The sequence below is a fragment of the Sus scrofa genome, chromosome 8, assembly GCF_054392235.1.
Source record: "Sus scrofa isolate SSC_HxYL_T2T_F1_AM1 chromosome 8, Sscrofa_HxYL_maternal_Yorkshire_Landrace_v2.0, whole genome shotgun sequence".
NCBI classification, from domain to species: Eukaryota; Metazoa; Chordata; class Mammalia; order Artiodactyla; family Suidae; genus Sus; species Sus scrofa.
Genome location: NC_139390.1, coordinates 116,756,827 through 116,772,661, shown reverse-complemented (window position 1 = coordinate 116,772,661; position 15,835 = coordinate 116,756,827). Strand labels below are relative to the sequence as shown.

At 39.6% G+C, this 15,835-nt stretch overlaps 1 protein-coding gene across 10 annotated transcripts in view; it reads left to right on the top strand.

Annotated features, from left to right (window-relative positions):
- The window catches only part of ALPK1 (alpha kinase 1), a 162,294-nt gene that overhangs the window by 67,716 nt on the left and 78,743 nt on the right, over positions 1-15,835 (top strand). The gene's annotated exons all lie outside the window — the stretch shown is intronic.

Here is a 15,835-nt window from a genome sequence, read left to right as displayed (position 1 = left end):
GGGATGCTACTAGGTGTGCCATTTTCCTTTTTTGTAGTTGCCCCCCCCCGCGCCCCATATTCTCTTAGATAATTATCAAAGATGAAAGTCTATTAGCTTGTATTTTTCTCACATAAAATACATACATTTGTCTGGAGACCAGGAATTACAAGCAATGATAGTATCCTAAAAATTTTATTTTATTGGTTTACATGGAAATATGCTTTGGGGTCATTCCCAAATAATTACATGGACATTGTCTTTACCTAGCAAAGCAAAAATCTATAGACACATAACAGCATCGTTGGAGACGTAATAGAAATAGTAATCCCTCCCACATCTTTCCCACCTTCCAAAAAAAAAAACCAGACTGAGGTTAAGCAGACTGGGGACTATAGGCAAAGGAAAGGGATGACTTAGAAGACATTCAGTGTAGAGCATGTTTAAAATAAGCACGCTTGTAATTAGTGGAGAAGTGGAATGGAACAAAAACTAAAGGGTTTACAAAATGCTCACACATGCGTCGTCTCATTTGATTTTCAAAATAGCCCTCAGTGATGATTACCATCATAATCCCCATTTTGCAGATGACAAAATTAAGGTGCAGGGAGATTAACTTGCCCAGGGGAACAGACCAGTGAGTGGTGGAGCTAAGACTCACAGCCCCTTCCTCCATCCTGCTCCAGTTCTCCCTCTAGAAGCCCCAAGGGATGAACTTGAGAAAGTAGAAGCCTGAGACTTGTTTAATGCAACCCGTAGGCTGTCCAGTAGAACTTTCTGCAGTGATGGAAATGTCCTCTATCTCCGTTGCCCAATACATTAGGCCCTGGCTATGTACATGGCTCTTAAGTACCTAAAAATGTGTCTAGCTTGACCGAAGAACTGAATTTCAGTTTCATTGAATTTTTAAAATGAACTTCTGGAAGTTCCCTTGTGGCACATCAGCTTAAGGATCCAGTTTTGGAGTTTCCGTTGTGGCTCAGTGGTTAATGAGTCCTACTAGGAACCATGAGGTTGCAGGTTCGATCCCTGGTCTTGCTCAGTGGGTTAAGGATCCGGCATTGTCGTGAGCTGTGATGTAGGTTGCAGACAAGGCTCAGATCCCGCATTGCTGTGGCTGTGGCCAGCAGCTGTAGCTCTCATTCAACCCCTAGCCTGGGAACCTCCATATGCCATGGGTGTGGCCCTAGAAAAGACAAAAAAAAAAAAAAAGGATCGTTTTGCTGCAGCTATGGCGCAGAACTGTGGCATGGGTTCCACCGCTGGCCTGGAAACTGCCACATGCTGCAGGTGTGGCCAAAATAATAATAAATAAAATTAATTTCTATGTAAATAGTCACAGGTGGCTAGGGCTACCATTTAATTGGCCAGTTCAACTCTAAAGTAGTGGTGCTTAACGTTAGACCTCCCAGCAATAGCACTAGCATCACCTGGAAACTGACTCGGGTTTTTGGGCCCCACATTAGTTTTACCGAAATCAGAAACTCTGGGAGTGAGAGCCTAGGAATTAGCATTAAACAAGCCCTCCAGATGATTCTGATGCATGTTAGATTTTGAGAACCACTGTTGCAAAAAACCTAGGGTGGCGATTGAAGGGGAAAGGTGGAGAGCCTGAACAGGGATGTGCGTGGAGAAGGGCTTGGAAAGCTCTGCGTGATTCAGCCGGTGGCTTATAAGAGCTTTATATGGCTTCCAAGGAAGGTGAGAGCAGGATAGCCTCACAGAGAGAGTGACCCCTGCTTTGACCTTTGGGGCTTAGAAAGCTCCTCTGAATTTCCAACATAGGCTGAGAAACTGAGGTGCAGCACGGTCGCTATAACCAGGGTTTCACTCCTTTCAGTTCATCCCTCACTTACTAGATCCCCGCACTGCATTCAAAGCTGGTAGTGACATAGGCTGAAAAACTTAAAATGGTGTTTTAAAAACTTCAGGTCTTAAAAAACAAAACAACAACAGCCAAAGGAGTTCCCATCGTGGCTCAGTGGTTAATGAACCCTACTAGCATCCATGAGGACTCGAGTTCGATCCCTGGCCTCGCTCAGTGGGTTAAGGATCCGGCGTTGCTGTGAGCTGTGGTGTAGGTCGCAGTTGCATCTCAGATCTTGCATTGCTGTGGCTGTGGCTGTGGCGTAGGCCGGTAGCTGTAGCTCCGATTCAGCCCATGGCCTGCGAACCTCCATATGCTGCTGGTACGGCCCTAAAAAGACAAAGAACAAAACAAAACAACAAAAACTTCAGGTCTTGCTGCATTTGGGGGTTAAGATGAGTTGAGAGACAAACTGATCATAATTTTGAGACTGTTTCAGGAGCCTATTCATTATTCCTTCTATTTTTCCCTCGTATGTCACAGATGTCTCAGTTGAGGGGAAGCACAGGCATAGAGAATTTAAGAAATTTGGTGCCCAGCTCACAAAATCACTCAGAGGCAGCTCTAAGAATCAGTGCATTAGGCTACTTTAGCCTGTAATGTGTTTAACCTGGGAGCTTTTTGAACTCTGAGCATCATTTTCTTTAGCTTTCCCAGCAAGCTATAAATTAACCAACCACACCTCCTAAAGACTCTTGGGATGCTTTTCCATTGTGTCAGACCCCAAGTGCACAATTGCAAACCACTGTGTTTTATAAGTACAGAGAACTACAGCTTCCTGTGAACTCGTGCTACTTTTAATATCTTAGCTTGTCAGGAAATTCCATGATTTGTTTCTGTTTCATTATCCATTGGTTTCAGTATTATACTTTACTGAAGCCGGATAGCCATGTTTTAATAAACAATTAATTGTGAAATTCCCTCCTTACATAAAAATAGTTAAAGGCTGCTGAGTTTGTTATTTCAGTTATCTCTTCTTATAGGTGTTTTTCCTAATTTAAATTTCCATGATTTTTTTCACCTTAAAATGAATCCTTCCCATGAAAAAGGTTCCCCTCCATTGTAAAAACTAGCATTATACTTGCAGTATAAACACTGTCTTTAGGTTAATTCCACATGTAACAGAGCAAATGCAAGCATAGAATTGTGCTGAGTGCCTGAGTTGGTAAAATGAAGGGTCCTTTCTAATGTTACTCTCTTAGGCTGAATCTAAACATCATACGTGTTTTGTGCTTTGCTTTCTGTTCTCCGCAGCCTCCCCCGTTTTCTCCCTCTCCTCCTTTCCCTCCTGCCCCCGCCCCCCAATCTTTTCTCTTTTGGTGTGTGGCCACAGACAGAAATTTATGGCAGGGGCCAACCTCCTTTACACTCCACACAAAGCTTGCTGACTTGAGAGAGTTTGTCCGCTCTCTCCCAGAAAAAACACCTGCAGTATGCTCCCCAAGAAACCCGGAGAGATGGGAGATTAATGTGGCTGTAATAGCTGGGCAGTGTTTTGGGTATTATGCCCTCTCCCCAGGTAGATGAGTCTTTTCCGAGATGATACCAATTATTTATTGCTGAAACATCTGTTGATAACTGCAGCTGCCCTTGTGAAACAAAGCGTATCATGGGGTCACAGGCTATAGGGACCTAAAATCCTGCCTCATGCTAGTTTTAGACTATTCAGCAACACCCTCAAGTCCATGGGTTACCATCATCTTTAAAGTCTCGGCGTGCCGTAGAAAATACTTTGTAAACACTGCCCTGCCCTGCCCTACAAGCTTTGAAGTATTATTTCATCTTCATCGGTAATTTATATTCCAGTGCCATTGTACTGTGGGAAAAAGAGGGGGAACTTTTTTGTTTTCCATTTAATTGTATATCGCCTGACACTTTGACCCATATTATTAGTATTAGTCAGAAAAAGGATTTTCCCCCTCTCTTATTTAAAAATAAAATTTCAAGGGAAAGTAAGCGCTCCTTGAGCTCTTTTCACTCAAAACAATGTTTACACTCTGAGAGGGAAAGATGAAAAGCACAAGCAATTTTTTTCAAGTGTGGGAGAAGGGCATTTCAGTTTTGAAAGAGAACAGTAAGGCCCTTATAAATATCATTCAGCAAAACCTTTGATGGATTTTTCAAAAAGTATTGAAAGCGTTTAGCGTTAGCTTTCTGTTTAGCTTGGTTTGGGGCAGACGCAGTAGAGTTCTAACAGTAAAATTGTCCTTGCTTGTGAGGTGTGGACACGAAGGCATTGGCCTCAGTGTGATTGCCAACTTTTGTGATTTCTTCAGTAACTTTCACTCTCCCGAAAAGTGTGATTTCTACATGATGAAAAGAAAATATGAGGACTTCCCACTGTGGTGCAGGGGGTTAATGATCTGGCTTGTCTCTGTGGCACTACCAGTTCAATCCCCAGGCCTGGAGCAGTAGGTTAAGGATCTGGTGTTGATGCAGTAGGTTAAGGATCTGGTGTAGATCACAGATGCAGCTCAAATTTGATCCCTGGCCTGGGAATTTCCATATTCCATGAGTGCAGCTGAGAAGGAGGGAGGGAGGGAGGAAGGAAGGGAGGGAGGGAAGGAGAGAAAGAAAGGAGGGAGGGAAGGGAGGGAAGAGAAAAAAAAAATGGGAACTTTTGAAAGGGAGATAAAGGGCATGTTTGAATTTGCATGTCAGTAGCAGACAGGGTTGCAAGGCCAAGAATTGTTTCATAGACAGTGGTTTTGAGCATTCCCTGCGGATTTAGGGGTCCTGATGCTGGGAGGAACTGGCCTCTCCCCAACCCTGTTTATGAGGGGGCAAGAAACCTGAATTTGTGTGGTACCTCTGTAAAGAGATAATACTGTAATCTTTATAGGTTGGCTAACTATAGTACAAGGATATGAAGCAGACTCAGAATGAAGATTTTTTTTCCCATTTCCTTTTTAACTTTTTAGCCATGATAATAGGTAATCTAGGAGTTCCTGTTGTGGTCAGCAGCTTATGAACCCAACTAGTACCCATGAGGATGCAGGTTCAATCCCTGGCCTGCTCCGATTCAACCCCTAGCCTGGGAATTTCCATATGCTGAGAGTGCAGCCCTAAAAAGTAAAAAAAAAGTAGTCTGCTGATAACCTTTATTCAGCATACTTTTGGGTGAGAACCTGTGCTAACTTGCAATGATTTCAAGAGATAGCGAAAGGATAATTTGTTGTTTTCTTATGCTAATATGTTTTAAAATGTTTATGAATGGAGTTTGATAAATTTAGCTTTTAGAATATTTTTTCTAATATATCTCTTTTAGATAATCCAGGTACCTTTAAATTGTTGTTATTTTTATTTTTGAACTACTTAAAATATTAAAGGGTCAAGAATTTAAACAAAAAAAATAATAAGTATAAGAATTGCTTACTGCAAGAGCGCAGGCAAATAATATTTTTAAATGTCTAATGCGAGTAACCTGGGGACAGAGAGGAGGAAAGAGCTTTTAGCAAAAGATAACTAACATGAATTTATCAGGAAATGAAATGTCAGGTCAAAGAAAAATATGGGAGGAGAGTTGGAGAGTTCCCATTGTGGCACAGTGGAAACGAATCTGACTAGTATTCATGAGGATGCGGGTTCAATCCCTGGCCTTGCTCAGTGGGTCAAGGATCTGGCATTGCCGTGAGCTGTGGTGTAGGCCTCAGCTGCAGCTGTGATTCAAGCCCTGGCCCAGGAACTTCCATATGCCACAGGTTTGGCTGTTAAAAAAAAAAAAAAAAAAAAAAAAAAGGCAGTAATAGATGCTTTGGGGATTTTGATTTGTTCAGCAACTGATTTTCTCAAATGAGGTTTTCATCTTTATGCCCTTTGGGGCTTTAACAATTGAAATCTTTTTCATCAGGATGCAAAAGCAAAGTGAGTACAAACTGTATTTATTCATTCATTCAGCAAAACTATTGAGTGTTACCTTGTGCCAGGCATTTGTTACGGAGCACTGAGAGAAATGCAAGAGTTATAGAAGGCCTACTTTATGTTCCAGAAAAACTACCAAAATGAAGAGCTGGGGCAACCCTTTGTCAAAGGCCTGCTTATTCGAATGGTTCCTTCCACTTCTTGACCACCTCATATGTGGCAGGTACTCAATACATAGGAACTTTTCTAATTCCTACAGACTTGGCCACACAACCAAGTGAAAGGTGATTAGAAGTGGCACATGTCAGTCCCAAGCAGAAGCTTTATAAACCATTGCATAGTTCAGTAATTGGAAGTTTTCTTTTGCCTCGTGAATAAGATTCCAGCCTGGATCCTGGAAAGGGCACCATACATGGAGCAGAGCCTCAGAATTGCATCTAAACTGCACCCAGTGGGAAATATGAACAACCATCAAAAACTCTGTCATTAAAGGCACTGCAATTTGGGGGTTATCATAGTTTTACCAAGTGTTATGGGTTTATTTGTTCCCTCATCAAAATACATTGATGTCCTAACCCTCAGTGCCTCAGAATGTGACTTTATCTGAAAATAGGACCATTGCAGACATTCGTTAAGATGAGGTCATACTGAAGCAGGGTGAACCCTTAGTCCAATCTGACTGATGTCCTTATAGGAGGAGGGCCATGTGAAGACACAGGGAGAAGGCCATGTGGTAGAGGCTGAAATCACGCAGCTATGGGCCAAGAAACAGCAACAATTTCTGGCAACACTAGAAGCTAAGAGAATGGCATGGAACCTTAAAGAGAGCACAACCTACTGACACTTTGATTTCAGATTTCTAGCCTCCAGAACTTTGAAACAATATCTTTCTATGTTTCCAGCCACCCCATTTGTGGTACTTCGTTATGTCAGCCACAGGAAACTAACACCAAGTGAAAGCTGGATTATGCTCACGTGGAATAAGCAAGAAAGCTCTCAAATGATTCTTTGCCTGTGGTCCTATTCCCTTACAGAGAGGAAGGCAAATTAAACCAAGTCCAGTCAAGAACAGAATTTGTTCCAAAGAACCTTTCAACAAAAACAGTTTCTACAAGGGAAAAAAAAGTTGGTACAATTGATACCAAACCCAAGTTTGCTCTTCTCACTGCACAACAGGCCAGTCAATTCAGAGAAGAGTTGTTGGGGCAAGGACTTTAATAGGAAAGCGAGCAGACGGAGAAGATGGCAGGCTAGTGTCTCAAAAAGCTATCTTCCTCAGTCCAAGTTCAGCTCCTTTTATAAGAGGAAGGGGAGTGGAGGGGCCAGCAGTCACTCACTCACTGTCACTTGCTTGGGGGAAGGACCCACTGCAGTGCTGACTGGTGGCTGAGAAGGACCACTAAAGGTCACTCTCTAAGGGTTGCTTGCTTACAGGTTCTAGTATCTAATGTATTAGTTTGTCCTTACACATAACTAGAGAAAGTAGATTGGAGAAAACATATCACTCTTCCTACTTTATTCACTTTTGAGCTGTGATACCACAGCCCACTTTGGGGGTCCCAGAACATCTCAAGTCCATTGGGTCCAAATCTGAACTCATCATCTCCCAGTTCCTTGCCCCTCCACCAGTCACACTTCCTCTTCCAGTGATCATAGTGTCATTAAATGGTATCATGAATCACCCAGTTACCCAAATGGAGACCTGAGAATCATCTTCAATTCTGTCTTCCGCCTCAACCCTCATATCTTATTGGTTATCAAGCCCTACTAATTTTCCTCTTAAATATCTAAATAAATTTGAACATTTTTATTAAAGTGGTAGGATTACAAGTCGCTTTTATTCTTTATAGTTCTTTGATTCTGTAATAAACATCTCTTAGCCTTATTTTTTAAAAAGGAAGAGGGTTGAGAAAAAGAGAGGAGCATCTGTTGTTCAGTTGCCCTTAAGTCTAAATAGGTCAAATGTTCAAAAACCTAAGTGAGGATAGTAAGGTTATGCAGCATCACTTCTCTAAGAGCGAGGACAAATACTGAACTGCTCATATGCTAATGGAGGAGCTAATGTCATTAATCAAATGATTTTAACCATGCATCTTTCACTGATAAAGTGAGGATTCAAAACACAGTGGTCTTGTTGCTGAATCTTTTTTTTTTTCCATTTGATACCTTCCTCTTAGCTAAGTATCATTATTCTCCTGTTAAGATTTTGGAGATCATTTTAGCACACACATACACACACCTATGGAATATACATACATACATGTACATCTATATAATTGATATTCATGAATACAAGTTATTCATTTATTTCTGTATCAAGTGATAGAAAACCATACCTGGAGGGAAATTTGGAGATTGTCTATTTCAAGCCCATCATTTGATAGAGGGGGAGCCAGAGAGAATGAGAAGTGACTTGCTGTAAGTTGCACAGCCCATCAGTGGGAGCAGCAGCACCTAGGTTTCCTAGCCTGAGCCTGGGGTGTCTTACCTGAGTCTGTACAACCCCATTCTTCACACAGGGCTGTTGTAGGACCGGGGCAGCCTTTCTCTGGTGCATTCCTGTCTTTTCTGCTGTCCTGTAACCTGCCCTCTGCGCTGTTAATATGATTTGAGTTTATAACTCAGAGCAGAATTAAGGCAGACAGAAATTATGCAGTTTCCAATTATCAACATTTAAAACTTGTTTCCTTAGCTGAACATTATATGTCTTCTTTTGAAAAGAAGCCAGACAAAAGGTTCAGATCCATCAAAACCAAACTGCATCTAATAAGTAAAAATTAGACACCAAGAGAATGGAGCCTTCGGAGGATAAATATTAGCTCCAGGGCCTATGTGTATTCAGACTTAAAGATAGAGTATGATTAAAATCACCAAGGATTTAAACCCTGCTCTAAAACTGTGCCAAAACACTGCCCCTTTTAATACAGTACTTTCAAGTTTCAATGGAAGATAAATTAAAATGGTGACCTGTCCTTAAAATTCTACCAATGAAACTTCGGTTGCCACAGAATCAGGCATGCGAGTTATCCCTTTGATGAAGACTAACCCTGTGGCATGGATTTCATGTCTTACCATAATGAGGCCCAAAAGCTAAGCCAAGTCTCGGAAGAGTTGTTCAAACTTAGACAAGTGGGCTGGGCAGCCCAGCTCCAAATTGAAATGCAGAAAATGAACAGATTGAAGTGTTGGGCAGAAAGAAGAAAGAGATGACCTGCAGAAAAGATCAATCCTGGGGATGTGCTTATTCATTAAGTCTTATCAAGTAAGAAGAGCATCACCTCCCATGTTTTACATGTTAAGTAAATAAGGAGCTTAAATAATCTCTCTCTATATATATCTATATATCTATATATGTATACACACACACACACAAACCTGACATTTTATATTAGCTGAACCACAGTGCTGTTGTCAGTGAACACTAAATACTGACAATTTCACATGCTTCCTTATAATATGCTCTTGACATAATCTTGACGACAAGCCTGCAAAAAAGAACTGATTGTGCCCATTTTTCAGAAAAGGTGATTGACTCAGAGAGCTTGAGCAATGTTCCCAATCCACACAACAAGGTGTGGGTAAGCTGGGATGTGACCCCAGGCCGCCCCTGTGTGCCACCTTCTCTACTTGCCACCATCCTTCCATGATGTAGAAACACCTGTCCTGATTATTAAAACAATTTGCCTCAGAGGGCAGAAACCAAACATTTTTAAGTTCAACAAATTCATAGATATTTGGATTGGTTCTTTCTTTCATCACCTGTTTGTAAAGAAAAAAGAAAGATTTTCGTTATCCCACTGATAATGAATTCTGAATCAGTTGTCTTTAATTTTTTATTGCTTATCAGTAAAAACTTTTGAGCAGGTACCCAGATATGCATTTATTTATTTATTTATCTGTAAGTATGTTATGCATTACTATGTTGTATGTATAGGGTAGGGTAGAAATTTAAGAACAAAGGTTAAATGCATCTTTTAAAATAATTTTTGAAATTGCATTATTGCATTTAACTTGTTTTGTTAAAATTGTAGTTGAATATGTTTATGTTTTAAAATCTTGGCTTAGCACTGTGCTTTGATGATATGGCTCGCACAGTTTATTTCAGCACTTAGTTCAAATGACTGTAATAGTTGAAAAAATTTTGTCTCAAAGAAATGTAGATCCAAATGAAAGAGGTAGACTGAGATTAACTCATGCTACTTCTATTTCAGTCCAGCCACTGATTATGAAAAATCATTTTTTGAAATTCAGCTAGCAAATTTCCTCTTTCCTTACTGTCAGTTGTGTGTTTCTACAGGGTAATCAGATGTTACATTTATTGTATTTTATTTTTATTGAAGTATAGTTGATTTACAGTATTGTATTAGTTTCAGGGTTTCAAAGTGATTCAGTAATGTATACAGATGTATCTTTTTTTTCAGATTCTTTTCCCTTATAGATTATTATAAAATATTGGGTATAGATTATTATAAAATATTGGTTATGCATAATATCATATATATGTTAATCCTAAACTCCTAATTTATCCCTTCCCCCTTTGGTAACCATAAGTTGTTTTCTATGTCTGTGGGTTTATTTCTATTTTGTAAATAAGTTCATTTGTTTCATTTCTTTTTAGATTCCACATGTAAGTGATACCCTATGATATTTTTCTTTCTCTGGCTTACTTCACTTAATATGATAATCTCTAGGACTGTCTATATTGCTGCAAACGGCATTATTTCATTCTTTTTTATGGCTGAGTAGTATTCCTTTATGTATATATACTGTATCTTCTTTATCCATTTGTCTGTTGATGGACATTTAGGTTGTTTCAATGTCTTGACTATTGTAAATAGCACTGCAATGAACGTTGGGGGTGTGTTTATCTTTTTGAATTATGGTTTTCTCCAGATAGATGCCCAGGAGTGGGATTGCAGGATCATATGCAACTTCTATTTTTAGTTTTTTAAGGAACCTCCGTACTATTCTTCATGTAAATTGGCTGTACCAGTTTACATTCTCAGGGTTCCTTTTTCTCTACACCCTCTCCAGCATTCATTATTTGTAGATTTTTTGATGATATCCATTCTGACCAGTGAGATGATACTTCATTGTAGTTTTTATTTGCATTTCTCCTATAATTAACAATGTTGAACATCTTTTTCATGTGCCTTTTGGCCATCTGTATGAGAAGACATTTTGTCTTAGCAAAGGATGTCACAACCCATTCAAACTCTTTATGTGGAAGATTTTTCAACAGATTGAGTTTCCCATTTGTGTAAGGGTTTTTTTCGTACATGATACTTTAGTATGAAAATCTCAATGATGAAAACACTTCCAGTTTCATCGTCTGAAAAATATTTTCAGAATACTTTTTGGATATAACATACTATTGTCAGCTACTTGTCACCAAAGAAAAGGTTGGCAAATATGGAGCACTTGTCTGTTTCAATTAGCGGTAATCATACCTTGGATAAAACTTATTGGCTATGATACTGCCAAAGCACAAAACTAGCACTTGTCTGTTTACAAAAGAAAAATGTCCAGACTCTTTTTAACATTTGACTGTTCTTTAAAGAACTTCGTCTTGATAGCTTTGTAGTCTTTCTCCCTCTCCTTATGAATTATTCTAAAGTATCTATGATTTGTGATAATATAACCTATAAATCTACTTAACCTGGTGTAAATAAACTGCGGTACAGTAAGCTGAAAACAGTCCATTGGGCACGTCCTCATCATCAGCCCCTCCAAGATGAGGAATTCCTTATGTACCATCTGTGATGAGTCACCATCTGATAGAGGCAAAGTAAGGGGCTGGGGTCTGTCTGGTTTTTTCAATGTTGGTAAAGCTTGATTTCTTTCTCATTGGTAAACTGTGGTGGAAACTTTAAAATTTTTCTTTATATTTTGGTATCTCAGGGACTGATTTTTAAATATAAAGAAGTTAAAATTTAAAAGTTAAGTAACTTACCCCTAATCAAGCAGTGCCTCAGTGCAATTCGAGCCCCATTTTTTTTGCACTTTCTCACAGTATCTCCCTCTAGTAACTGATTGGACTCACTTCCTCCTGATAATAGTCTCAAACAAATTGGCTTCTTTTCCATACATAGGTATAATCTACCACATTTTGAAAGTATTACTAACTTAATTCTAGGACTTTTTATATTTCTTCACCATGTAAAGACGGAAAGCAAAAATAAGTTTCTTTCATTGGTATTGAAATCCTCCTATCATAGTAGGCATAAATTATTTTCACTGTCATTGTATATGAAATCGAAATCTCTGGGCCTCTGGAGTCATTGCCAGGTAGAAAGTTAAAAGGGCTTGGGGATCAGACTCCTACCATTCTTTCTCATTAACTCTCCCATTTTATTACTTTGAATAGAAGACTATGGCAGCTTCTACTCACTCTTTGTATAAGGCCAAATCTTTGCCCTGTATACTTAACATGCACGTAATTTAGTCTTGCTCATGACTTTAATGATTTATGTTTGAGAATCCAAAAACTGCTCAGGGGGGACTGAATCAGGATTACCTGGTGTGCGTGTGTGTGTGTGTGTGTGTACATGCATGTACATTAGTTGGAGTGGGAGAGGAAGACTGGGGAAAAGTAAGACTCCTTAAAAATATATATTCCTGGAGTTCCCGTGTGGCTCAGCAGAAACGAGTCTGACTAGTATCCATGAGGATGCAGGTTTGACCCCTGGCCTTGCTCAGTGGGTTAAGGATCTGGTGTTGCTATGAGCTGTGGTGTAGGTCACAGACGCAGCTTGGATTTGGCATTGCTGTGGCTGTGGTGTAGGCCAGCAGCCACAGCTCTGATTCAACCCCTAACCTGCGAACCTCCATATGCCATGGCTGTGGCCCTAAATAAATGTATATATACATATGTATATATATATATGCACACACACATATGCATATATATGTACACACATAGATTTATATATACATATGCACAAGTCCTACTACCCAGAGATTCTGATTTAGTGAATAACCATTCCTTAAATTAACACTTCCTAGTTTAATAGTTTGAGATTAATGAGGTTTTATTAAAGCAAGGCTAACCCTTATTGTTAAAACATTTATTTCTGATTTGCTTATGTAAATGTGATTCTCTTGGGTAATAGGATTCTAAAGTGACAAATCAGTCTATTTCTTTCTCTACTCATGCATAGCTGTTAAATTTGCAACAGGCACAATTAAGCTCTCAAACCTTTCAGTGGTAATTATTACTTTAAGCACAAGTAAAAAGCCCTAGGGACAGTGGGGTCTAAACCATTCTCTTTGCACTATGTATCTGCCGCTATTCTAATATATGGTTCCAGGAAACAAAGTACCACCTCACCATCAGATACAAAGGTCTTCCAATTCCATCTCAGTTAAGAAAGACTTTGACATTTGACCTGACTTGTACTCTTCGGGGAGGAGGGGCATGTCCCCAGAATCCCAGTAGTTTAGGAGAAGAATGCATCCTCCTTTTCATCAGATAACTCTTCCTCTGGGGGCCCTTATTTTGGGGAGCTTGCAGTTAATGCATTAACTCAGAATCCTAAGTTGTAGTCTAAATATTAAGTTTTAATCTCCAATTCTGATATTCATTTGTTCTATATTTTCTATAAGTCACCCCACCCAATCCACTTAAGTAGGAATTTTCGTCTTTGAAATATTCACAGATCAGCTAACACCATGTCTGTCTTTCTCATTATTGTTTTTCCAGTGTCTCTCAGATGCATCTATGAGATACTCAATAAATATTTTGTTGACTAAATAAATCCCCCTAAGCCATATGCCAAGAATCATTTTCTACACTATAAAGCTGCAGGTGCAAAGTTTTCCCCTATTAATAGAGCGTATTGCAGTGATGAGTTTTCTCTTGTTTTTTGAGATTAAGTTCAGGGGCCCCAAATCAGTTAGTTCTGTCCACAGTAAAGTGTTCTGTCACCTAATTTGGACTTGTGATTCTGATTTTCATTTTATGGTTATTTCTAGTGAAAGGGCCCTTTGAGAGAGTATAGTTTTACTGTGGTTTTATAGGCATTTTCATAGTTAGAAAAGAAAGAAGAATCTCAATTTCTCAGGCTTCTCTAACGTTTCTTTATCACTGCACATAATCATGACACTGGCATCACCAATAAATATTTTCATAAAAATCTGGACTTTACAGGAGTTCCTGTTGTGGCACAGTGGGTTAATGATCCAGCTTGTCTCTGTGGCATTGCCAGGCACAGTGGGTTAAGGATCACCGCACTGCTGCAGCTGTGGTATAGGTCTCAGCTGCAGCTCAGATTTGAGGCCTGGCCTGGGAACTTCCATATGCTGCAGGTGTAGCAGAAAAAGAAAAGGGAAGAAAAAAAAAAAAAAAAAGGACTTTATACCCAGAGATAAAATTATATTTTTGAGGCCATCTAGCTTGTAAAATAAAACCTCTTTGTATTCCTTTTGCATGTTTTGATCTTCTCTAATTATTTGGTGTTTTACTCCCTGAAAAAAAAAGAGAAAAAAAACCAACTTTGCTCTATCGGTATTTTCACTTATGCCTCATATAGCAAATAAATCATGATCTAAAATCTGAAGGAGCACTAAGGCAGCTCTGCATGCATATAAAAAACAAAGGAATCAGGGAAACAACTAGAGAGCCATGAACTAATTACTTACTGAGCCACTTTTCAAGACACTGAGTCTACAGCAGTAAGCAAGACAAAGTGCCCGGGGATTGACATTCAATGTAAATGGAAAGCTTACATTTTGGTGGGAAGATAGGAAATATACAGCTAAATATAAAAATACATATAATTTAATATTGGAGGGTAAGTGCTTTGAAAACAAAGCCGATTCAAGGAAAGAATGGCAAGTAAATATAGATACTGTTATTTTAGAGTAATGGACAGAGACGCATCTTTGAAAGGATAACTGGAGTCCAGATCTGACTGGGGGAGCCTTGCAGATAGCCGAGGGAAGAGCATTCCAGAGGGGACGAGAAGTGCAAAGGCCCAGAGGCACATGCTTGACTTGGAGGGTGAGCAGGGAGGCTGCAGAACACTGAGAAGTAATAAGAGTGAGAGGAACTAGGTCAGTGAACTAGAGGCACTATCATATAGGGCCTTGTTGACCAAGAAAACAGTTTTAAATTTGATTTTAAGTGTCATGGGAAGTCATGTTGACGCTGAGTAAAGAATCAACGTTATTCTTTGATTTACATTTTAAAAGTTTCACTCTGGTCACTGTGTGAGGAATGTGGGGAGAAGAGAGTGAGAACTTGGATGGCAAATGGAGGGATTCTAGGTAGGAAGCTGTTGCTTGTATCCAAGCAAGTTTACAATAATAGGTTCAACTAAAGTGGTTGCTCTAGAGGAGATGAAACGTGGTCAGATCTTGTGCCTATTTTAAAGGTAGAGCCAGCAACATTGGCAGATGGATTAGATGTGGATTATGAGAAAATAAGAATCACAAACTGAGAGTCAAAACTCTAAAGTTTTGGAGTTCCCATCGTGGCTCAATGGTTGACAAACCGGACTAGTAACCATGAGGTTGCGGGTTTGATCCCTGGCCTCGCTCAGTGGGTTAAGGATCCAGCCTTGCCGTGAGCTGTGGGATAGGTCACAGATGCGGCTCGGATCCCATGTTGCTGTGGCTGTGGTGTAGGCTGGCAGCTGTAGCTCAATTCGACCCCTAGCCTGGGAACCTCCATATGCCGCAGGTGTGGCCCTAAAAAGACAAAAGACAAAAAATAATAATAATAATTTTTAAAAAAACCCTCTAAAGTTTTGTCCTCAGCAAATGAATGGACAAGTTATCATTACTGTATTGGAGAAGCAAGCATAGAAGAGAAAATAAAAAGTTTTCTTTTAAACACGTTAGGTTTGAGGTACCTAACTGACATCCACAATGGACTATTTATTGTCTGGGCAATTTCGTACACCAGGCAGCCGTGAAGGAAAGAGACTCAAGATGATATTTAAATTTAGGATTATCAACAGACGTGATATTTGAGGCCATGAGACAGTCTCAGTGTAGCTAGAGAAGGGAAGCAGTGTTTGGACTGAGCCCTAGGGCCTTCGACATTTAGAGGCTGGAAAGGAAGTATAGTGAAGTGAGGAAAAGTAGCCAGTGAAGTAGAAAGAAAACCAGAAATTGTGAAATGCC